The sequence below is a fragment of the Protopterus annectens genome, chromosome 1.part2, assembly GCF_019279795.1.
Source record: "Protopterus annectens isolate FY-2018-M chromosome 1.part2, PAN1.0, whole genome shotgun sequence".
Taxonomy (NCBI): domain Eukaryota; kingdom Metazoa; phylum Chordata; order Ceratodontiformes; family Protopteridae; genus Protopterus; species Protopterus annectens.
In genome coordinates this window covers 490114395-490137976 of record NC_056727.1, presented here as the reverse complement: position 1 = coordinate 490137976, position 23582 = coordinate 490114395, and positions in this window count along the sequence as shown.

Genomic DNA, 23582 nt, shown 5'->3' with positions numbered 1-23582 from the left:
GTAGAACACAACCAGGGATATTGTCAAGTCCCATAGAAGCTGTATTCTTGGCCTTGGACAGTGCTATTTTAACCTGTGCAGCAGTCATACTGGCTGCCTGGCAATCTACTGGTATTATGATTGGTCCTTTGGGGGGTAAAGTTGGCAATGAATCTTTCGGCCAGTATACTGGCAATATCTGTTGGCTCGGTATTGGAGGTACCATTGTGCAGTAGCTCAGAGCAAATCTGGGTATTGCCGTGGAGATTCTTTACATAACTATAGAAGGCCTTGTGGTTGTCTTTACTATCTTCTGCGATACTGTTTTCATACCTAGCTTTAGAGGATTTGATGAGGGATCTCAACTTTTTGTTGAGGCAGGTAAGGGAGTTTTTCCAGTCTTTGGACTTCACCTTATTCGGCATCAGTTTCCACCTTCTGTTGTAGAGTTTGTTTGTGGCAGGGGACCACCAGATTGGCTTCCTTTTATTGGAGAAGCGTGTCTTGGTTCTGTTAGGTATGGTGAGATCCATGCATTTGTGTACATGTTCATACACTGCATTGGTGTATGATTCTGCGGTCACGCAACTATTTTGCATTTGCATGGGTGCCTTGAAGTTAGCCACCTCTGTTTTTAAAATCCCAAAGTTAGCTTTGGAGAAGTATTTCATGGTGGTTACCTTTGTTGGGGGGGGGGGGGGTCGATTTCCAATGTGATTAGTTTGTGGTCAGATCTAACCAGGGAGGAGCTGACTATTGGTGTAGAGCAACGGTCGCCCATGTTAGTAATGACCAGGTCAAGGAAGTTGCTACCTCTAGTGGGGTGAGAACGAGCTGGTCCAGGGCATTGGAATTAATGAAGACCACGAAACGTTGGGCAAGTGTATTGGTACATGAGTAGTTTACCCAGTTAATGGAAGGGTAGTTGAAGTCGCCTAATAAGAGTGTGTTAGGTTGGACCCTAATATTCTCCAGGGTGCTTAGGAACATGGAGTGCAAGTCTTGGGACGTGGTTGGGGACCTATAGCAGGCTACGACTAGAATTGCTGTCTTACCTAATGTTAGCTGCACTTGAAGCATCTCTGATGCATTATGTTGGGCTGCCAGTCTGGAGGTATGCACATCGTTTATGAAAATGGAAACACCACTGTCTTTAGAGCTTTGGTCCAAGTTCTGGAGCCGAAAGGTCTGGAATGAGTTATAGCCTGGTAGTGCAGGGGTGCTTTCTGCTGCCTTGAACCAGGTCTCTGTTACAGCACAAATGTCAATGTTCTCCATTTTAAGGAGTGTCTCGAGTGAGTGCATTTTGAGATTTAGACTTCTAGCATTGAGCAACATCACCCTCATATTGCATTTGTTTGTAGCTGTTACGGTAGTAATTTAGTCTTTGGAACACCATCTAAAAAAGGCATATAGGGGTGGCAAGGGCCTTGGCCAGTATCCAGAAACCCAGGTGTGAAAAATGCAGGCCATCTCTGGCAAAACATCGAGGTCTGTCAATCATGTCATCCCAGGCAGACAGATACTGGATCCCCTTACAATGACACCAGAAACTTAGCCAATTGTTGAAATCAGTCGTTTTCTGATTGTACTGTGGTATCATTCTGGGTGATGGTAGGATGCTGCTCAGGGCTAGGGTCATACCCGCCTGGGCTACATAATCCAAGAGGTCCTACATGTCTCTTTTCATGTAGTCCAGGGAGGTATGTCTCAGGTCATTCACACTCACATGTACAATGACAGAGTCATATTTGTACCTATTGTTGAGCGACCTGAGTGCGTTCTTAATGTGTTGGATCCTAGCACCTGACAGGCAGTTGACTGTTACTTTCTCCTTTTTCAACCTAATGAGTGGGACATCAGTGTGCCTCACTATCGAGTCACCTATGACTAGTGTGTTGGGCATGCTGTTTTGCCTTAGGGGCTTTGGTTGAGTGGCACACTATTTAGCAGAGTTATGTGTCTCATGATTAGTGTTGTGGTGGTCGAGTGCATTTCTGCCTTGAAGGTCTCTGGTTCTTGGATAGGTTTTTACTGAGAGCCTCCACGAAGGTGGGTGTGTGGTTTGTGTTTTTATGGGAAGGCAATGCTGGTGTGTGTTCCAGACGGCTATGTGTTCCATGTGATGTGGTGCAAGTATTGAACTTCTCCTCTTGACCAGCTATTCCGGTCTTGGCTGGAGAGTGTGTGGCTTCCAATTTGCATATATAAGTGCATCTCTCACAAGTCTGAGTGTTGGAAGGTAAGAAGAGAAGGTTGTCGGTGGACATGAGGCAGTTGCTACATTGCCTCAGGATGTCCAAGTTCACCAGGTTAATTGGAGAAAGCACAGGGAACTGACCTTTAGGCATGCCTGGAGGGGTGGTCATTGATAATAAGTACTAGATCGGTTTCCTTGTAGAACGTTTAGTGCTGGTAGCACTTATGTGCTACAATAATTGCTACAAGATGTCTGGTAAAGTGCTAGATTAATAAGCTAGTATAAGTGCAGGAGATGAGAGAACTAGTAGAACTAAGGGAAAAATTGAAGAGCAGATTCTGGCACCACTCAGAAGCTTACAAACAGTCCTGGATACAGCAAGTCTGTATCTGGACTAGACTAGTTACAGGAAAGGAGGGAAACAAAAGCAAATATGGGCTTTTAAACCAGAAAGTTGAGAGAGATGGAAATACTGTCCAAACAGCCAATAAGCTACAATTCCTAGCCAGGAACCACTCCTCTTGTGGTAGATAGGCTATCTAGTGCTTACCCCTCCCACTGATAAGCTAGAAGGCTTCCCTCCAACACAGAAAGGTTTGGGGGTCCAGGAGCTTACAAGCAGCCCTGGATACAGCAAATCTGTATCTGGACTAGACTAGTTACAGGAAAGGGGTGAAACAAGTGCAAATGCGGGCTTTTAAATCAGAAAGTTGAGAGAAATTGAAAAACTGTCCAAACGACCAATAAATGCAATTTGGGCCAGAAACCACTCCTTATGTGGTAGATAGACTACCTAGTGCTTACCACTCCCAATGATAAGCTAGACGGCTTCCCTCCAACACAGGAAGGCTTGGGAGGCTCTGGAGCTTACAAACAGTCCTGGATGCAACAAATCTCGATCTGGACTAGACTAGTTACAGGAAAGGGGGGAAACAAGTGGAAATGTGGGCTTTTAAATCAGGAAGTTGAGAGAGATGGAAAAACTGCCCAAACGGCTAATAACTACACTTTCCGGTCCAGAAACCACTCCTTATGTAGTAGATAGGTTACCTAGTGCTTACCACTTCCACTGATAAGATGGAAGGCTTCCCTACAACACAAAGTCTTGGGGAGCTCAAGAGCTTACAAACAGTTCTTGATACAGCAAATCTATATCTGGACTAGACTAGTTACAGGAACATGGGGAAACAAGTGGAAATGCGGGCATTTAAATCAGAAAGTTGCGAGAGATGAAAAACTGCCCAAACGGCCAATAACTACAATTTCTGGGCCAGAAACCACTTCTTACGTGGTAGAAACTTTACCTAGTGCTTACCACTCCCACTGATAAGCTAAAAGGCTTCCCTCCAGCACAGAAAGGCTTGGGGGAGCGGGGGCTCAGGAGCTTACAAACAGCCCTGGATACAGCAACTCTGTATCTGGACTAGACTCATTACAGAAAAGGTGGGAAACAAGCTTAGAATTTTTTTTTTATTAAAGTGATAAAGGCGAAAGCTGGAACAGAAAGTAATTCAAGGTTAAGAATCTAAGTGTGTTGGCCTTCACAAATGTTCTCTCTCTACTAGGGAGAATGAACTAATGACACTAGACTAGGAGGAGTGTCCCAGGTCAAATATACAGTATGGGTGGGCAACTGGAAAGCCACCAAGTATAAGAACTATACAACAATAGGGATGGGGTGGAAAACCATTAACAGCTACTAGCTGAAGCAACTAAATGTAAGTTTTAAACAGATAGAGGAGCAAAGAGACTCTAGAGAATGTTTTTAACTGCAAACAAATCAGTTATATGATACCTGACTAGAACACAGAAACCTCAAAACCTCAAAAATGCACAGTAAAGCATGGATAGAGAACTCACAAACAGAAAATACAACTCTCAGTATGAAAAAGCAGTTTACAGTTAGGTAATTCAGTAAACATGCAATTAGAGTAATGAAACAGTATCTAGCAATGAAAAATACAGTTAAAACTGTATAAAACATTACATAAATGCAGTGAAACAGTAAAAAAAGCTTTATAACAGTGCAAAATGTAGTAGATTAATTGTATAGCACAATTATAAGCGTTACAGAAGTGCAATTAAATTAAATAACTGTAAGAAATAACTTATCCTGCTCTTGGAATCTTAAGGAATTTCTGCTTAGTCTCTGTAATGAATCACCATCCAAAGCCTAGTAAATACAAGCCCAAGTTTATTTATATTAAATTTATTACTAATGTGCCTTTCCAGGGGAATGGATACTTGTCTGACATTTACAAAATAATAAAAAAAAAATGAAAATATATCGCAAAGATTCTTACTGGGATTACTTTACATTGGTAAATGGACATCCACCAGAGGATGATGAGAAAAATCTATCCTAAGGTCCTCAAAACATTCCACATTGTCTCTTCACTGGCATTTGTTCTCATGGAGAATCCTACATAAAAGCTTTTACACTCCGCATAAATTAACTTTAATGTTTGACAGCCAAGAAAGTTGTTGGAGATGTGAAAAGAAATTAAAAGCAAACTTTTATGTTTTCTATGAATGTAAACAATTAGAAACTTATTGGAATAAAATAAACTTTTTTTCAGAGTATATTTAATGACAACTTTAAATTAACTAAAGCATTAGTTTTGTTCAACTCACCTATACCCAATTGTGTTTCAAGAAGCAGACTATCAATTCTTTGGACCTTATTAACTATAGCCAGAAAGATAATTACCATTAACTGGAAAAACAAACTTCTCCTTCATTTAAAGAATTTAAAAATCTTACTTTGTTGGTCAAATAGACATGAATAGTCTAAAGAATAGAACTAACAGAACAACATCATATTTTAATACTTAGTTGATTGTAATGGAATCCTTGGAGAAAATGGACAGCATCTCTAACCGAAATTATATGATTCTATTTTACAAGCAATCACTTCTTTCAAGATGATTAGAGACCTTGGTAAATAGTTGTCTTTTATTATTGTTATAATTTCATTACTGTAATTATTACCTCCTATTTCTAATTTACTGTAGTACTTATGTTTCAGGACTTATATATCGTAATATTTATATTTTGTTTTAAAACTGTAACTTAATTTGGAAAACAATAAAAAAAAGAAATAGAAAAAAAAACTCTGGCTCCACCCCACTACTTCACTCTGACTATAGATTGGCTAATCCCAAGGAGGGAAATCAGCAGTCAGATTGAAATTTTCTTCAAGACTTTCTTGGCTATACAATCAGGGGAGAGCCTAACAGTCCTGAAGTAACTAATCAATAATAACAATAAAACATATAAAGCAGAAACAAATACAGCCCTACTTTAGATTCCAGCTACAACTACATGCAAGACTAGGTCAGTGTAGGGTGGGTGTGGTTGCTGTGGAAGTGAGGAAATCCAACATCTACACGTATGGGCAAGTGCAACTTACACAACTGTAGATTTATTCATCATCCTCACAGTTACAGTAGCCCATAGGCCATATGGGTTGAATGCCAAAGCCTATCCATAGTTTAAGGAGAACAGCTATTGATCCAGGATCCCCTGGAGAATGGTCCTGGGAAAGTTTGATCTGGATCTAGAAGAGGAATCCACATTTGTAATGCTTTGTAAAAGAGGACCATACAACTGCCTATAGAATGCTTCTATAGCCCACCCCTTTCTGGTATGCCATCAGTCAACCTTCTAAGTTTATAAGAACAATATTTAAAATCTGTCCCTATTTTTGAACCTTTGTTCTCCCTTTATTTTAGGCTTTGTCCACATTTCTTGTGCTAAAAGGTTGAGAACTATGACTGGGATGTACCAAACTCCCCCTGTCTTGTGGGAATAGATCCAGTCTGTGAGTAAGCTTGTCATAACTGGCATTGGACAATTCCATAATAAGAAGGACCAAAAGAGGGCCACCACAATTATTTCTGGGGTTTCCATTTGAATCTTCAGAATTACTATGGATATCAGTTTAAAAGGTGGAAATGACTAAAAGAACATTCTCTTCCAAGGGAATGAAAATGCGTCTATCTTCCAGGTTTGTTTGCAGGGAACCCTGGAACAAAATTTTTTAGTTGTCTGTTTAAAAAAGGACAAGTAGGTCAATTCCTGGAAGACCTCCTCATTTAATTTATATTAGTAAGCGTCTGCCCTGCTTAGCTTGCTTCAACAGAATGTTAGATGCTTGGAGGATTAAGAAATGCTGAAAAACTATCTCCCAAGCCACTACTGCCAGCATGTGTTTGAGTTACAACCTTGTGCTTGTTGATATACCATATGACTGTGGTATTGTCTGTAATTACTTGAAGAGGCCCCGAGGACAAAAGATGACAGATAGACTGGAAGGCATGGATTATAGCCAATGTCTGTTTTCAGTTGATGTGCTTTCATCTGTCTGAAGGATTCCACAGACCTTCCACCTCTACCCCACTGGAAACTGCTCCCCAAACAAAATATGATGCGTCTGTGGTGACAAATTCTATAAAAATATTTGTATGAAATAGATCACATTTTAAGGAAGGGTTTAATACTAATAAAATCATTGAGTCATAGGAAAGACTGAGAGGCAATTGAGGAAGCGGATATATGAACACTATTATAGGATCAAAACTAAGGACCCCAAAAATGCCTTATATAGACACATCAAAGATGTAGGTGAACAACACATCTTCACTTTTACTATAATTGATCAGGAATTTATTAATCCACTAGGGGGTGATTGGAAAACTAAACTTGCATGTAGGGAGAGTAAGTGGCAGATTTTAGCTGATGCCACCAGAACCCCAGGACTCAATGATTTTATTAGTATTAAACCCTTCCTTAAAATGTGATCTATTTCATACAAATATTTTTATAGAATTATGTATATAATATTTATTTGAAATGACATTTTATTATGGTCACATATTTTATTTGTATATAAGATATTTTATATATCATACACACTCATACATAGACTCCAGTTCATGTCTTTTATAGATTATTTATAAGTATAAAATATATATTATTAATATTTTACAATACTTTTTATTATAAATTATTTATTAAACATTTATTATTCATATGCATAAAATTCATGTAGTAGTGAGCATTTTTAGTTTAGAATATCCATTGTATTAATCTATTATTCATGTATTTATATATTTATTTACATATTATCAAATAGTAGAGTATATAGGATATGATGTGCCGTATATACAGTGATGTGTCTTTAAGTAGCCAGCCTGGTTTGGCGCCAAATACTGTTTAAATGCAACAGACAGTAGCACTTGATTATGTTCTGATGAAGTCTGCAATCGGCAGATGAAAGCGCTTAACATCAGTGTGTTCAACATTTTGTGCTGATCGTATACATGTGGTGTATTCTGTCGTGTTTTTACTATTAAAGTTTTCAACAGAGGAACTGCGTTGCCTTTATTGCTGCTTTCCAGTCTCAGTCGGCTTTTCGTAAGTGAGTTTTGGACTTGCATTTTTGTTTCCTGGTGTGAAAATCATGACAATGCCCTCTGAGAACTGACACAATTGTTTGGCATTTGGGAACTTGTGTGTACAGTGACCTAACTTTTGAACAACACGTGCCCAGAGTTATAAGAAAGCCTTTCTATATTACACAGCTTATAAACAAATTGATTGTGACTAGATCTAGACATGCTGTTGTCCTCCTTTACAAAGCTCTCATTAGGTCAGTCATTGTGTATATTGCCCATTTTGGCATGTATCTGTCCAGCCCCATGCAACAATTTGAATACCTTCAGAGACACCTTACTAAAAGGATACAAGTCCTGAACAATAGGTCTTGCATGCACCACCTCAGATTTATTACTATACTCAGTATCCTACAGAGTCCTTATAGGTGACATGTTTGGCATAAAAGGCATCCTCCAACCTAATACAGATGGACCTACTGAACATCAGCAAGTCAAATGGCATCGGAAATACTCAGTCCAGTTATCTAAACTGAATGTTGTGGAGAGAGGGATATATATCACAGAGGCTGCCACTGTTCCAGAACAGACTATCCATAAAAATAAAACAAAGCTCATCCGTCCATATTCAAATGCAGCTTGGATCTAAGGATGGGTAGTAGAAAATGTACTCCAGGATTGCCCCTCGTGCCACTAATGGATAGAGGCAGTTCCTAAATGCTGCATCACTTGCATGGGTCCCCTCAAATTATGTGTGGTATGATCACAGTTATTCTCACTAGGGCTAATAGACAATTATCAGCTATGGGATAGGTAAGACCAACCAGAAAATGTTAATTCAAGCACCAAAAGGGAATTGGCTAAGCTTAAAATGTCCTCCAAGTGAACTTATGCTGTGGTAGTACATAGTTATAAAAAAAAAAAAAAATTGCTCTTTTTAGATCACTACGTGCCCCTGTCACCCTCTGCCCTCACTCCCAGTTTTCAACAGCTTCTGGCACCTATGCCCAAGATTACTGAAGCTACCCAAGCTTCTACAGCGCCGATCTTATCTTCGGTACTGATGACCTCCCTGGCACCAACAATAGGCTCATCCAAATATCTTGGTCACATCTTCCCCTTTCAAGCAAATTACCGGTCAACAGACCATGGTGCCAAAGGTTGAGAGTACACCCAGGACTAGGTACTCTCCATCTATAGACCCCTTTTTGTGTCAACAGTTAAGTCCTTTCCTTGATAGATCAGAATCCCCTTCAGGGATGTCTGTCCATTTCACCAGGAGTCTTTCAGAACTGGATGTAATGAGATTGGTGGATCAGCTCTTGGCAGCCAGAGGTCTTCAGACCTCTCTCCCATCTGGAGCCAGGTTTTTTCTCCTGGGATGCCCACTTATCTTCCTCCTTCAACCTCTCCGCAGGTCTTGGAGACCACTACTTCAACATTTCCAGTGCCAACTACTTCATACTGATGGTGGATCTCACCATCTTTCTAGAACCGACTCTGTGGTCTGCTGCTCCATCGGAGCCAACTCACCCACGGGACCATGATTTGGCTGCCAGCTATAGGATCCCTGGATCAGCTCTGATTTTCTTCATGGTGCCATCTACGGTTGCTGGTGCCTGGCAGTTACAAGTCCGCTCACTGGTCCTACTCTGTGAGGGGGCTCATCAGAGCATGGTGTGACCCTGGTTCTGAGGTTGTCTTTCTCAGTTCTGGGCTCCCATCCCTCTTTGGGCGGGCCTGCCTTCCAGATTATGGTGACAGCCCTAGCCTCAGCAGGCTCACAGCTGGCACCATCCCTGTTGGAGTGTCACATTTATGTATCCTCTGGCTCACAGCTGTCACAATCTGCTACTTCGGGGCAATGGGCAGAAGAGCAGCAAGATACCCTATTGCAGGGTTCCATATCTTTGGAGTTTTCCTCAGACCTTCTCCCTGAGGAGCCTCCCCATAAGCAATCATGCAAGTGGAAGCATCTGGATTCTCCATAAGAATTGGTCACCAAGGATACAGATTTCGATGAAGGGGAGGGGTCTCCTCAGTCACCCCCTGAAGATGTTTCCTTTGGAGACATCCTGGAAATTCTGAAACAGGGGTGATTGGAAGTCCACAAACCCATACTCCAAGGAGTCTGTTTTCTTGCAGAGTTTTCGTGTCCAACCTTCTACTTCTTGGGTGACCCCACCTACTGATGAACTGGTCATACTCATTGTGCAGCATGTGTGGAAGGCTCCTGATACCATAGAGCCAATTCCCTGGAGACTGGACAAAATTCTTTCAGCGCCTGAGGATCAGGCCCACTGGTCAAAAGGTCTAGTAGTAGATGCTATGGTGGTGGCAGCGGCCACAAAGAAGGAACTCGCTGAGGAGAGTCCAGCTGTCCATCCTCCAAACCAGGAGTCCTGGATGATGGACAGATTCAAAAAGCAAGTCTTTGCTTCATTGACCTTTGCCATACGGTCCTTGAACTTTTTGGCACACTTTACTCGACTCCAAAGGGATCTGATAACTTAGCAGGAGCATTGTCTGACAAGGTTCGAGACAAGGTTGTCTCCCAGCGTGCCACCCTTGAGTTGATCTCTAACTTGTCCATGTAGCTTATTGCGCATACAGACAAAGGGACAGCCAGGGCAATGGGTACAGGCTTTGCCATTAGGCACCACACCTGGATGCTCTTATGTGACTTTGCAGACCCCTTCAAGTCTTCCTTTATCAATGCTCCCATTGATGCTACTTCGTTATTTGGCCCAAAAGTCAGAAACACATTAACCAGGTGTGAGAAGGATGGAAAGACCCTTTCTGCTGTGGGAGTACATTTTTCCTTTCCTCAATGACCCTACTCCAGGAATCAGAGGAGTGGAAAGATGTGGTTCAGAAAGTCCCAGGGGCCTTTTCGGGACACACATGGTGAGTATTCCTCCCAGGGCAGAGTGCAGAACTCTTCAGGAAGATGCCCCTCCCATGGCAGAGGGGGCTTGCACAACCAGGGATCCAGGGATTCTTTTTCTGGACAACACTGCCAGCGCTCCTGGGCGGCGGCCCGATTGCTTTCCTCTGGAAACAGTCAGGGAAAGATTCTCTCTGCACCACTCAGCCAGGCACACGTTAACATTGGCATTCAGCATGTACCTCGCAAAACACATGCAGCAGCTGGAGAGACCACAGAGGTTCCTTACCAGGAGAATCCAGGGTCTCAAACATCTACCCTACACAGATAGGCTAAAAGCCCTGTCTCTCTATTCAGTTTCATACAGACTGCTAAGAGGTGACCTCTATCTGGCATACAAAGCAATCTCAGACCCTGCCTTGATGGGACTACTACATATCTGCAAGTCAAGCTCCACTTGAGGAACCCGGATGCACAACCTCAACCTGGTCTATGACATCAACAGGACTTGTTGGTGGGACAGATTTGTGTCCCAGAGACTTCCCAATCTGTGGAATAGACTCCTGCTCCACGTCAAGGAGAGTACCTCATTGTCCCTTTTCAAGTGCAACCTGGATAACTGGATGGGAAACAGAAAATACACTCCTGGGATTCCACCTGTGTCCCTACTGGACAGGGGCTTTGGGTGCTGACTTGTCTAAATATGGGCTAAACTCTTGGCTAGGTTTATAAGGGCCTCAGGGCTAATACCCTAGTAACTTCCTATGATTGGATTTCTGGGTGCAGACAATAATTACCAGAGATTACCATATCCCCTTCAGTCTTTATCCCAGACTACAAAGGCAAATCCCCGATGTTCCACCCAGTCAGAGGGATATAGCAGCACTAGAAATTCAAAAGCTGCTTCAAAAAAGAGTCATCCAAAGAGTCCCACCAGACCAGATAGGATCCGGTTTCTACTCAAGATTCTTTTTAGTGCCAAAAAAGACAGGGGACTGGAGGCCAATCTTAGACCTCAGTGTAGTAAACAAATTTGTGAAACAGACAAAATTCTGGATGGTCACAGTTCAGTCTATCCTTCCATTTCTGGAGAAAGATGATTGGATGTGCTGTATAGATCTTCAGGATGCGTATTACCACATAAAGATGGACAAATGCTCCAGAAGATTTCTCCACTTCCAGCTAGGAGACAATCATTACCAGTTTCGAGCACTGCCCTTTGGTCTTACCACAGCCCCCAGGGTGTTTACCAAATGCATGGCAGTGGTAGCAGCTCAATAAGGATACAGGGATTCCATGTGTTTCCATATTTAGAAGACTGGTTCCTCACTGCCTCCACCAGGCATCTGCTGCTTTCCTCCTTGGACTCCATTCTAAGCCTTGCAGAGCTCATAGGCATCTCAATAAACAAAGAACAGTCAAAACCATCTCCAACACAGGACATAGAATTCATCAGAGCAAGACTAAACAAAAAATCCTGCATAGCTGCCCTTCCTCATCACAGACTGGTAAGGTTGAGGTTGCAACTTCAAGTGATACTCTCTTCGACAAAGTTCCAGTTAGTCTAGTCTTACAGCTTCTTGGGTCCATGGCAGTGACAATCTCCTTAGTTCCTCTGGCAAGGAACCCCATGAGGCTGCTTCAGTGACTCCTGGCATGACAATGGTCACTGTTAACTCATTGAATGTACTACCCAATCTGCATGACAGATGGATGCTAAGAGGATTTATCTTGGTGGATAATTCAGAAGACAATTTGTGGAGTCACCCCTTCTCCTCCTCCCAGTCCAAGGCTGTAGTGACCACAGATGCATCCCTGATAGGGTGGGGGGACTTTTTCAGGGAAAGACAGTCCAAGGCTCTTGGTCCCCTCAAGAAGCCAATTTGCATATCAATGTCCTAGAACTGATGGCAATGCTCTATGTGTTGCAAGCATTCCAGTCTGCCCTCCCTGCAGGGATGATTACTATTCAGTCAGACAACATGCCAGTGGTCTGGTACATCAACGAACAGGGGGGGAACTAGATCCTACACTGTATGTCAGGAAGCCCTAAGAGTTTGGCAATGGGCAGTCACCTCCAACTGCTTTCTGATAGAAACGCATATTCCGGGGAACTCCAATGTGATTGCAGACAAACTGAGCAGATGTATTCTCCTGCCTCAAGAGTGTTCTCTCAATTCCATTGTAGCGATGAAGATTTTTTGTCGATGGGGGTCAGCCTTGCTGCAGTCCGTTTGCCTCTCCCATAAACCACAAATGCAGTAGCCCTAGCCCCCCCTTGGGGGGGGGAGTCCCCAAGAGATGCTGTTCTCCACAATTGGCACCCGGGACTTCTATATGCCTTCCCACCAATCCCTCTAATCCCTCAATTTCTAAAGAGAGCCCTATGGTTGAGAAGCAACGTGATTCTCATTGCACCTTATTGGCCACGTCAAGTCTGTTTTCCCTTTCCCTGGCCTCACTTAGTTCACCGCCTGTGGACTCAGGATCCAACTGCAGACCTGTTATCTCATCCTCAGGGCCTGGTCCACCCCAACCTACAAAATCTGAAGCTGATGCCTTGGTTTCTCCACTTTCAGTAATTGCCAGGTGAAATAATTTAGTGCAAAAGATACTTCTGGCTTCTCATAAACTGTCCACCAGAAAACTTTATCTTAGTAAATGGAAGAGATTTGTTTGTTGGTCTGATGAAAACAGTTTTGATCCTTTCTCAGCTTTGATCAATAAGGTCTTGGAATACTTAACCACCTTATTTCAGTTGTAAGCCTCTACTTCTACCATTAGAGTTCATTTAGCTGCCATTTCAAATTTCCATAATGATTTGATGATCAGTCATTAATGTCTCACCCTCTTTGCAAAATCTTTCTTAGGGGTGCTTTACATTTGAAAATACCTTTTAAAGAGCTCATAGCACCTTGGGATCTAACTTTGGTCTTGCAATGTTTGGTCCGTCAGCCTTTCGAGCCAGCAGCCACCTGTGACATCAAGTTTTTATCTTGGAAGACTCCGTTCCTGGTAGCCATCATGTCGGCCAGGAGAATTTCAGAATTGCAGGCTCTGTCTGTAGAACATCCATATATCATTTTTCACAAAGAGAGAGTATCACTCAGAACTAATCCTTCCTTTCTACCTAAAGTAGTGTCAGATTCCAGTATTAATCAGACCATAGATTTACCGGTCTTCTTCCCAAATTTCTTAAACAAGGTAGAATATTGTTTGCATTTATTGGATATACATAGACAATTACATTTTTATTTGGATAGAACAAAGTCATTTAGAAAACTGGACCAATTGTTTTTATCCTTTTCAGGTACAAGACTGGGCAAACCAGTTTCAAAAGTCACTGTCAAAATGGTTAAGAGATTGCATTACTTTTATTTATGGCCAAAATAAGTTAGGCTTATCAATAAAAGTCAGGGCTCATTCTACCAGATGTATTTCCATTTCAGTAGCCTTTCATTCCAGAGCTTCTATGGATGATATATGTGAGCCGAAACTTGGGCTACTCCCCATACCTTTATCACTCATTACAAATTAAATATGGTCTGCAGGGGAAGAGCATCCTTTGGCTCTATGGTGTTCAAGAATATCCTTTCCTAGGGACTCTGTCCCAACAGTCAAGAATGAATGAAGATTGACAACATCAAAAAAAGAAGTTATGTTCTTACCATAACGTTCCATCTGTGTTGTCGATCTTCATTCATTCTTGACTTCCCACCATCCTACCCCCTCCAAGAGACTCCTGGAGGTTTGGAACTATTCCTGGGGTTATAGTAGGGTTGTTGCTGAGACAAAGCTTCCATGATTTTCTACTTAATGGGCAAAACTCAATCTGAGGTGAAGGGAAGAGAGGCAATATGGGTAGCCTTGGCTTGAGAGTTTCTGGCTGGTGTGAGTTTGATATAACGGCCGAGTCAGTTCCAAGGATCAGAACCAAATCCAACAGTCAAAAATGAATGAAGTTCTACAACACAGATGGAATGTTATGGTAATATAGCTTCTTTTTTTGAGAAGAATCTGTAGGGCATCCTAGAAACACAATCCTGTGACACAAAGCCAAGGGGGTGCTTTGCAACAGGGACATAACCCATGTCAGTAACTCTTGACATCTGGACAAAGACTGCAAAGTTAAGCAAGTCATCTAAATAAGGAAAGATGTGAATTCCATTCAGTCTGCAATAAGCAATGACTGGGGCTAGATATTTTGAGCATACCCTTGTAGCTGTAGATAAACCAGAGTGTAATGCAAAGAACTGATAATATGACCCAAAAACCGAGAACCTAGAAACTCAATGGCTATGGGAATATGGTAGTAAGCATCTTTTAGATCTAGAATAAACAGGTAACTCATATGAGGAATGAGAGGTAACGGTTTCAATAAAGTCAGCATTCTGAATTTTGGAACCTTCATGTACATATTAAAAAATGCAAGATGTAATACTGGTCTCCAAGAAGCCTCTTTCTTTGATAAAAGGAGCATTCAGTAATAGAAGCCTTTGCCCTCTGACATAAAAGCACTGATTCTATGCTCAGTACATGTGTGAAGACTGAAGAATGAGAAGAATTTTTTTTTTTTGGAGATTGAGCAGTATTCTCCTTAAAGGAGATTTTTGAATCTGAAACAATCTTAAGCCAAAGGGAAATGTTGAGAGACATTTTTGGGGACATATTTGTAGAGGTATTAGCTGGAACAGAGAGAAATTGTAAAGAATGCTGGCATAGTCATTCTGTACTGTTGGTCTAGCCCTTTTTCTGCAAGGACCCCTACTTTTTATTTAGGTAGCCTCTGGCCATCTCTTTTTTTTTTTTTGCATTTTGCTTGCCAGAAATGTTTCTGGTTTTGTTTATTTGGACTTTTTTGTTTAAGAGGGAGACTTGTACGACTTGTGTTGGAGTACATGAAATATCTTAGAAACCCCTTGAATTAATTTTCCTCTTTCATCATATTGTTTGAGAACTTGGATATCCAAACAGCCAAATAGTACTTCCTTATCTAACCTGAATCCAAGATTTCAGACTTTACCTCATCAGCAAACTTTTGGTTACATACCCAAGTATACCTTCTCAGCACTGTAGCAGTTGCAGTGGCCCTAAGCACAGTATCTGCCCAATCATGCACACTCTTAAAAGTATGTTTAGATACCTGAGAAAATACAGAAACAGTTCTGTTAAAAAAAATAAATAACTTTCTTCTTCAGGAAGAGTGGAAGCCAATTCCTTCAGTCTATCTAAATGGCAAAGTATATATTTCTGCATAACTTATCTGCTGTATTTAGGGACTGGCAGCTGGGTATCAGGATGAGTAAAGGCAGCATTCAACATATCCTCTAGGGCTGGCAGTATAGGAGGGATGGGAAAGGGTGGCACAGTGGGTGCAGTGGTTAGTGTTGTCGCCTCACGGCAATAGGTCTCCAGTTAATTTCTCAGCTGGGGTGCCTTCTGTGCAGAGTCTGCATGTCCTCCCTGCCTAGGCTTCCTCCAGAAGCTGTGGTTTCCCCCCACATTCCAAAGACATGCATCTGGAGCCTTTCTTCCCAGGCCTCCACTGAAAAAGGGCCCTGTCCCAGTCAGATTTTCCTGGTAAACAAATATTAAATAAATAAAGGAATGAGGTAAACCATATCATTATATCTTTTCATTTCAGGGGGACATCTATTTGTTCCAGTAAAAATACCCCATTTATCTGGGTAAAATTCCAGTACACAATTTTTTCACAAAATTATCCCCAAATACCTTAATAAACACCCTAAGCTAAAAAATAACAGTCCCAGACATTAATCTTCCATAATTGTGAAAAATATGGGGTTTCTTAAAGTGGAAATATAGCTTTTAGTTAGGAAATCTACAAAATGCTATTCTTTTAAAAGGGCAAAACTTTCTGAAGGTTGGGATTCCCCAATGGAGACTTAATCTGCCAGAAATGAAACTCTTAGGTGATTGCTGCTCCTGTGAAATCCAAGAGATGATGCTTCTCAAGACAGCAAGAAAGCTTCAATCTGTCTGCTGATTTCCCTCCTAAAGATTAGTTAGTCAAGATTCAGAGTGAAGGAGTGGGGAAGGTGCAGGAGCCAGATCTTTTTGAAACGATCCAGATGTTGTTTCATAGACGGGAAACAAGCGTTACTGCAGCAATGGGAATGATAAACATCATATGCCTAAGTAATAAGCATACATTTTAGTTTAGATAATTATTTTGTACATAATTATGCTGCATGTAGAAAGTGGAATTATGTCAGTGCAGTTTATATACAGGTATATGTCTGTGTGTATGTATGTGTTTGTGTATGTATATGTATTCATGTGTATTTTTAAGCAGTGAGACAAAATGTTTGGTTAGAAGAAGAGAGGAGAAAAGGAAAGTAACCGTGAAAGGGTTACTTCAAAAGATGATTATATTGATATGTGTGAAGATAGAATTTAAAATAAAAAGTATATACCAATTATTAATATCAAAGAAAAGTGTTAAGTATATTAAACTGTAAGAACAATGAGGCTTAGAAACTTAAATTGGTGAAGATGATATAAGGCTTGGCTTGTAGAGGTTTTAATAATAACACAACATAAGGCAAGGGCTTTTTGCAGCCAGTGCAGTTGTAGTACGGTTTCAACATTTTAATTTATTTCAATGGAACAATTTGACAAATGCAGATAGTTCCATTTTCTTGTTTCAGGAAGGTCATGGCTTAAGGCCACATATCCTATCGTACTTGCAGTTTGGGGTACTTGTAAATATAAGTAATCATAACAAAATTTAATCATTTGAAGAACTTAAGTTTTAAGTTACTACTATTCCTGATTATTAAGCATGCAATGGCTGGTTAGAACATATCTTTTCATGACTTAGTATTTTTTTTTTCCAAACCAACATGGCTTTTGTACAGATCACAGAGTTCCTCTTCCACACACATTAGACACCTGAGTCACAAAACTCCAGGAATTAAAATACCTTGACTGTTTGCTGTTGGAATTCCTTTCAGTGCAGCTTCTATTCCTTTGTTTTGAGAGAGTTCTGTCTTCATCATGTCTGTACAGCCACTACATTGAAATATAAAAGTTTGAGGAGTGGAGGTGGGGGACTTACCCTTACAAAAAAAGCTTATTGGTTGAGTTTTTGCAGGACTACCAAGATGGCTGCACATGGAGTAACCGTTTAATTTTAGATCTCCCAGTGTGAAAACAGAAACTCAGAAAAGACAGCCAATGAGTTTGCCTTTTTGGGTAATTTTCAGTTACTAACTCGTGAATGCACTGCCTGGATGTCAACAAAGAAGAAATTAAGAGAACCTGAAAGAAAATCAACCACAAAAGGTCGGAAAATACACTGGCTGGAAAGAATCCAGCAGCTGTTCAGCAAAAAGTAGTTCAATTTCCAGCTTTGGTGCAAAACATGACTTGCAGTAATCTGGAGGAAAATATAAGTCAAATGCTGGTTAAAATAAATGAAACAGTGAAGGAGTGTATCAACTCACATAACAAAAGGCTGCAAAAATGGAAGAAGTTTTAAACAGATATTCAGATGAGCTGATAAAACTGAAAAAAAATCAGAGGTTGAATTGAAGAAAAGGCTGGTTGATTATGAGACTGCTCAAGAAGAGATGTTTCAAAAAATGGTAGAATTAGAGGACAGAGCACATAGGGAAAACCTCAGATTTTTTTGCTGCACCAGAAAAACTGAAATGAACAGACTGTATTAAATTTATGAAAGTCCAAATAAGCAACTGGACTGGTATTCCGCAGCAGGAGTTGTTAATTGAAAGAGTGAACCTGACTTTGAGAAAGTAGCCAAGATCTGTAATAGTAAAGATGCAATCCTACTAGCAGAAAAAGTTGATTCTGACAATGTTGTGGCAAAAGGACAAAGTACTAAAAGTTGGAGAAACTAGAGTGTTTGTGGAAAATGATTGCTCACTGTACACCAGGCAGAAGAGGAAAACATTTATTCCAACGGTCAGGGAATGTTGAGAAGCAGGTGTGAGATTCAAGCTGCTGAATCCAGCTATCGCCAGAATATTTTTTCCTGGAGGGTCAAAATCATTTTTTGATGCAGAACATGCTAAGGAGGAAATACAAAAGTTTGTCCAACAAAAAGGGAGCTAACAAACAGAAGGAGATTCTGCATCTTACTCTTTTGATAATAAAGCTCAAAAGCTCATAGAGACTATCCCAGTGAAACGTTTTCCAGTGTTCCAAAGGAAAATGTTTGAGAGACAGGAAAAAACACAGGAATTTACTAGTGTTCCAAAGGAAAATGTTTGAGAGACAGGAAAAATCACAGGAGTTTACTAGAAGAACCAGGAGTACATTGGAAATGAAGCAGAGACTGGAGTTGGGAGATGGAGAACAACAGGAAGAAAACCAGCTACTCGGAAATTAATGAATAAATGTGGGATTACAAAGCATCAGTCACATTTTTGAAATATGATAGAACAAGAAAATTTGGAAATAATGGACTTTTATTTTACTTTTTTAAACTTGTAGGGGACTCCAAGCTATATGTTGTACGTCATGTCATTAATGTTGGGAAGAACAGAAGAGGAAGGAAGGAAAGAGGTAACTCTTAAGTAAAACAGTTTTTGTTGTTAATAGTATTTTTTATAAAACACAACATATACTGCATGTTATAAATGAAAGCTTTTTCAGTTATTTTTGTGTGTAATAGGGATACTAAAGTAAACAGGTGTCCCTTTTTCCTTCTTCTTGCTCACTCTTAAGAAATGTAGGCACTGCGATTATAAAAAGTAAAGAAAGCTGGACAAAAGAGCATGATATAAATAAAACTGATATACTTTTTCTTAATTTTGCATAGGGGAATAAAGGCCCTTGGCTTAATCTAATAACAGGTTTTAAGGGGAAGCAAGTAAACAAAAGAACAATGAATGAAATGAAAAGTTTTCCTTTAGTAAATAAATGTTCACAGAGCAACATGAGAAGCTTGTAGCTGAAGTCAACTGTGTATCAGGTTCTCTTTTTTCTATGGGGACTTGCTGATAAGAGCAATAAAAGCAGAATACTTTTTTCAGTGGCTAAAAGATAATGTTTTCTGAAAACATTCAATTTGTTTTCTGCATCTGGGAGAGGAACAAACACACACAACACTTAGTGTAAGTAGAAGCACAGGCTTTACAGTGCATCTTAGCATGGATAACCTTCATTACAGGCCACTTCAAGCCTGTGAATGAAGATGTGTTGTTCCTATTAGGAGGGATAAACTTCATTATTTGAAGATGAACATAGTTGTGTGTGTGTGTGTTTGTATTGCGTTAATAGGTTATGGGGTGTTCTGGGGTGTGTTTGTTGTTTGCTTGAGGGTTTTCACTAAAACAAAAAGTCTTGTAAGCTGTGACATGGGTTCAAATGTACATGACAAGAAACAACTGTATAAAAGATCAACCTGCCAAGCATCAGTTCCTGCATGTAATACAAAAATTGAAACTAGACATTTAGAAAAGCTGTTCTATATAACAGGTAGGAACAATAATTTCTTATAAAGGCAGCACTTTCCATATTATCTTTGAATGTTACTCTTCCCACATGTTTATACAAACAAGAAATAGTAGTGAACTTTGTGAAAAATGCACAGTGCAAATAACTATGCTACAGGAGACACAGTTGAAAATAATTGAGCATGTGAATTTGATAAAGAAAGGATTTCAGGATGGTTATTCAGTGAGATACCTGGGGCAAAGAAAAAAGGAAGTACTTATATTAATTGCTAGAACAGCTCCAATAGTGATAGAAGAGGAGGGGAAAGATAGCGATAGTAGATTTGTGGTAGTAGGGGGCTACTGGCAATGAAGGAGGATTACACTGGCATGTATTTATATTCCATCTAAAACTACTTTTATGGAGCTTAAGAAAATTTTGGGAAAAAATCAGTTTTCAGCAGGGAATATTACTTATAGGTGGCAATTGAAATTTGATTGGCAACAGTGAATATGGATATTGGGGTCTATAAGGGAAAATATAACAAAAGAAGGTATATTTTTGTAGAAATTTGTGAAAAAAATATTTGGTATGTTAAATGTGAATTCAGCAGCAGGAGCTCAGGGAAATGTATATATTGTTCCCCAAGGTAGAAAAACATGGCAAGGCCAGACAGAGATTATATTTCACAGGAACATGTGCATTTAATTGAAAGCTTTGATATGCATCCAACAATTATTTCAGATCACTTGCCAACAATAACTAAAATAAAAAATGCAAGGAAATTAAACAAAACTGAGATGCTGGCACTTCTCACTTATCTGTTAAACAGAGAAGAATTTAAGGAATTGGTAGTGGAAATTATTTCTGAGTTATTAGGGAAGATAGAAATTTCTTCAGAAAATATAGCTAGTGATTGGGATAAAATGAAAGTGGATTTTAAAATAGAGTAAAATAAAAGAAAAAAGAGATATGGTTTAGAAGTAACAAGACTTATTCATAGAGACTGACAAAGGTTAATATATTGCAGAATAGAAAGAAACATACAAAAAAAGAAGAGGCACAACTTCTAAGTGCTAAAAAGAAAGCAAGGGACTACCTTGAAAATATGCATGAGTTTCGAAAGACTGCTGCTAAGCAACTGTTTTTTACAATAATTTTAGGGCACAAAAGCTTTTAGCACAATGGCTCAGGTAACAGAAAGTAGAAAGGGCTGTTGCCAAGCTTAGGGAGCCTATAACAAGGAAAATAACCAGAGATCATGTAGAGGTATTAGAAATATTTTGGAAATTTTATGAAAATCTGTATAAAGCAGAGAAATATTAAAATCAAGAAAAGTACAAATGGAAATGTTTATGGAACAATTAAATACATCAAGGTTAGAGGTGGTGGTGCTGTGGTAGCGTTGTCGCCTCATAGCAAGACGTTGTCCCGTTCGATGCTCAGTTAGAGCGTCTTCTATGTGGAGGCATACGTGAATGGGGCATGCCTTCATTGATGGTTGTGCGTCAGGGCTGGTAGCCCGGTACGTAAAAATCCACTACCAATCATTAGCGGACCGGAGTTCCGCTGTGGCGACCCCTAACCGGGAAAAGCCGAAAGACACAAACAAAGGTTAGAGGTAGGTGAGGCTCAAATACTAACACTTAGGAGAATAAGAGATAAAATACTGATGTACATTCAATCTATAGTAAAGTCTCTAGGAATAGATGGTATTCTTGTGGAAGTTTGGAAGCTAGGAGGGAAGAAAGTGATAAAGATCTGGAGGGGTTTGTTTAACAGTATTTTAAAAGGAGGAGAAGCACTAACTGTAGAAAAGAGTGTGTGTTGTAACTTTAAGAAACATTTCAAAGTGAGGGCACATGCATATAAATAGAGAGCACGTGCAGGCAGCCGTGCCATTTTAAGAGAACAGCCAGAGTGTTAACATGTATGAGTGCAGTAGTCAGTCTGTTTATAAGTTTATGTATAAGTTTATTTAAGTTTAAGTTACTAAGCCTCAATCCTGATGCGTTTGTATATAATAAAGCTGCTTGAACTGAACCCACAGCTGTTCATCTGTTTTATTCTGACCGGACGAGCGACATGCTATCAGAACCGGGACAGAGAGTGCAACTTCTCCAAGCCATGAGGTGCAGAGTTAACGGTGAAGGTACATTGAGCAGGTTGGTGATACAGTGCTCAAGTGATTAAAAAAGGCCAGAAATGAGCATCAGGTAACCAAACCTCGCATAAATGATTTATTTTGTAAAGAAAATGACACAAAACATTTGCAAAGCACAAAATTCATTATTAATCAAACAAGTAGCACAAAACGCATTATTAATGAAACAAAAGGCAGAAAACACATTATTGATTAAGTGAAATATTCAAAACCACAATGTTTGATAGAATTAGAAATACTTATGTGGGTGTTCAGTTACTTCCAATTTGCATAATGAGCATGTTTAAAGTAAAACAAGCACAAGAAAAATATAACAAGCATGATGAGAGGTCAAATGGGCATAATGAATACAACAAAAGGGCAAAATAAGCATAAAAAAGCAAGGTGACTGCATGTTTTTTTTAGTTCATGACCATGTTTTGGACATGAGCTACAATTTCACATTGACCAAAGCTGTTCAAAGTATAACTAGAGTTGTTTGAAGTATTTCAGAGTGCGCAAAGTGTTTGCAGTGTATAGAAGCGGTGGTGCAGCAGTAGCGTTGTCACCTCAGAGCAAGAGGTTCTCCCATTCGATTCTCAGATGGAGCACCTTCTGTGTGGAGTCTGCATGTCCTCCCCTCAGTTCAGTGACGTTCGAAAGACATGCGTGAATGGGTGTGCCTTCATTGAAGGTTGGGCGTCGAGCTGGCACCTTGGCACCGTAAAAATCTACTGCCAATCATTAGCAGACCGGAGTTCCGCTGTGGCGACCCCTAACCAGGAAAAGCCGAAAGAAGAACAAAACTTTATTACACTACAATTATTTCGAAGAGTTTACTGTGTGCAAAGTACAGTTATTTTGCACAGTGCAGTCAGAATACAGTCATTTTGAAAAGTTTCTTGTGTTGTGTACATTTTATTCATAGAGTGCAGTCATTTCAAAGTGTTCCTCACACTGTACAGAGTTTTTTTGCAAAGTACAGCCATTTCAAGAAGTTTATTGTGCTGTGTACAGTTCATTCACAAAAATGCAGTCATTTAGAAGTGTTTCTTACACTGACAAGGAGTGGCTTCACAAAGTACAGTGATTTCAAAGTGTTGTGCTAGAGATGTATTTCACAAAGTACAGTTATTTCGAAGGGTCTGTTGTGCTACTGGGCAAATTACAAGTTCTGGCATAAATTTCTGACATATATGTGCGTATGCTTGTACATAATTCCAAGGGTCTTTATTCCTTAGTGTTGGCATGGCAGAGGCATTTCGCAGACCCAGTCCACTTGTGTTTGATCATAATATTGCAGAGAACTAGAGAATATTTGAGCAGGAATACAGTATTTTCATACAAGCAGCTTTCTCTGATAAAGATGCACATACAAGGGCATTTATTTTGCTTAACTTAGCGGTGTCAGAAGCCATTGAACGAGACCATTGTGTGTGCACCAACAGTATATGCAGGAGAAGGGGAGAACCATCATATTGTTGCACAAGCTGAGTCAAGGGGGGACCCTGAGTGCTTGAAACATTAATTTAGAGAAATGTGTAACCCCCAGAC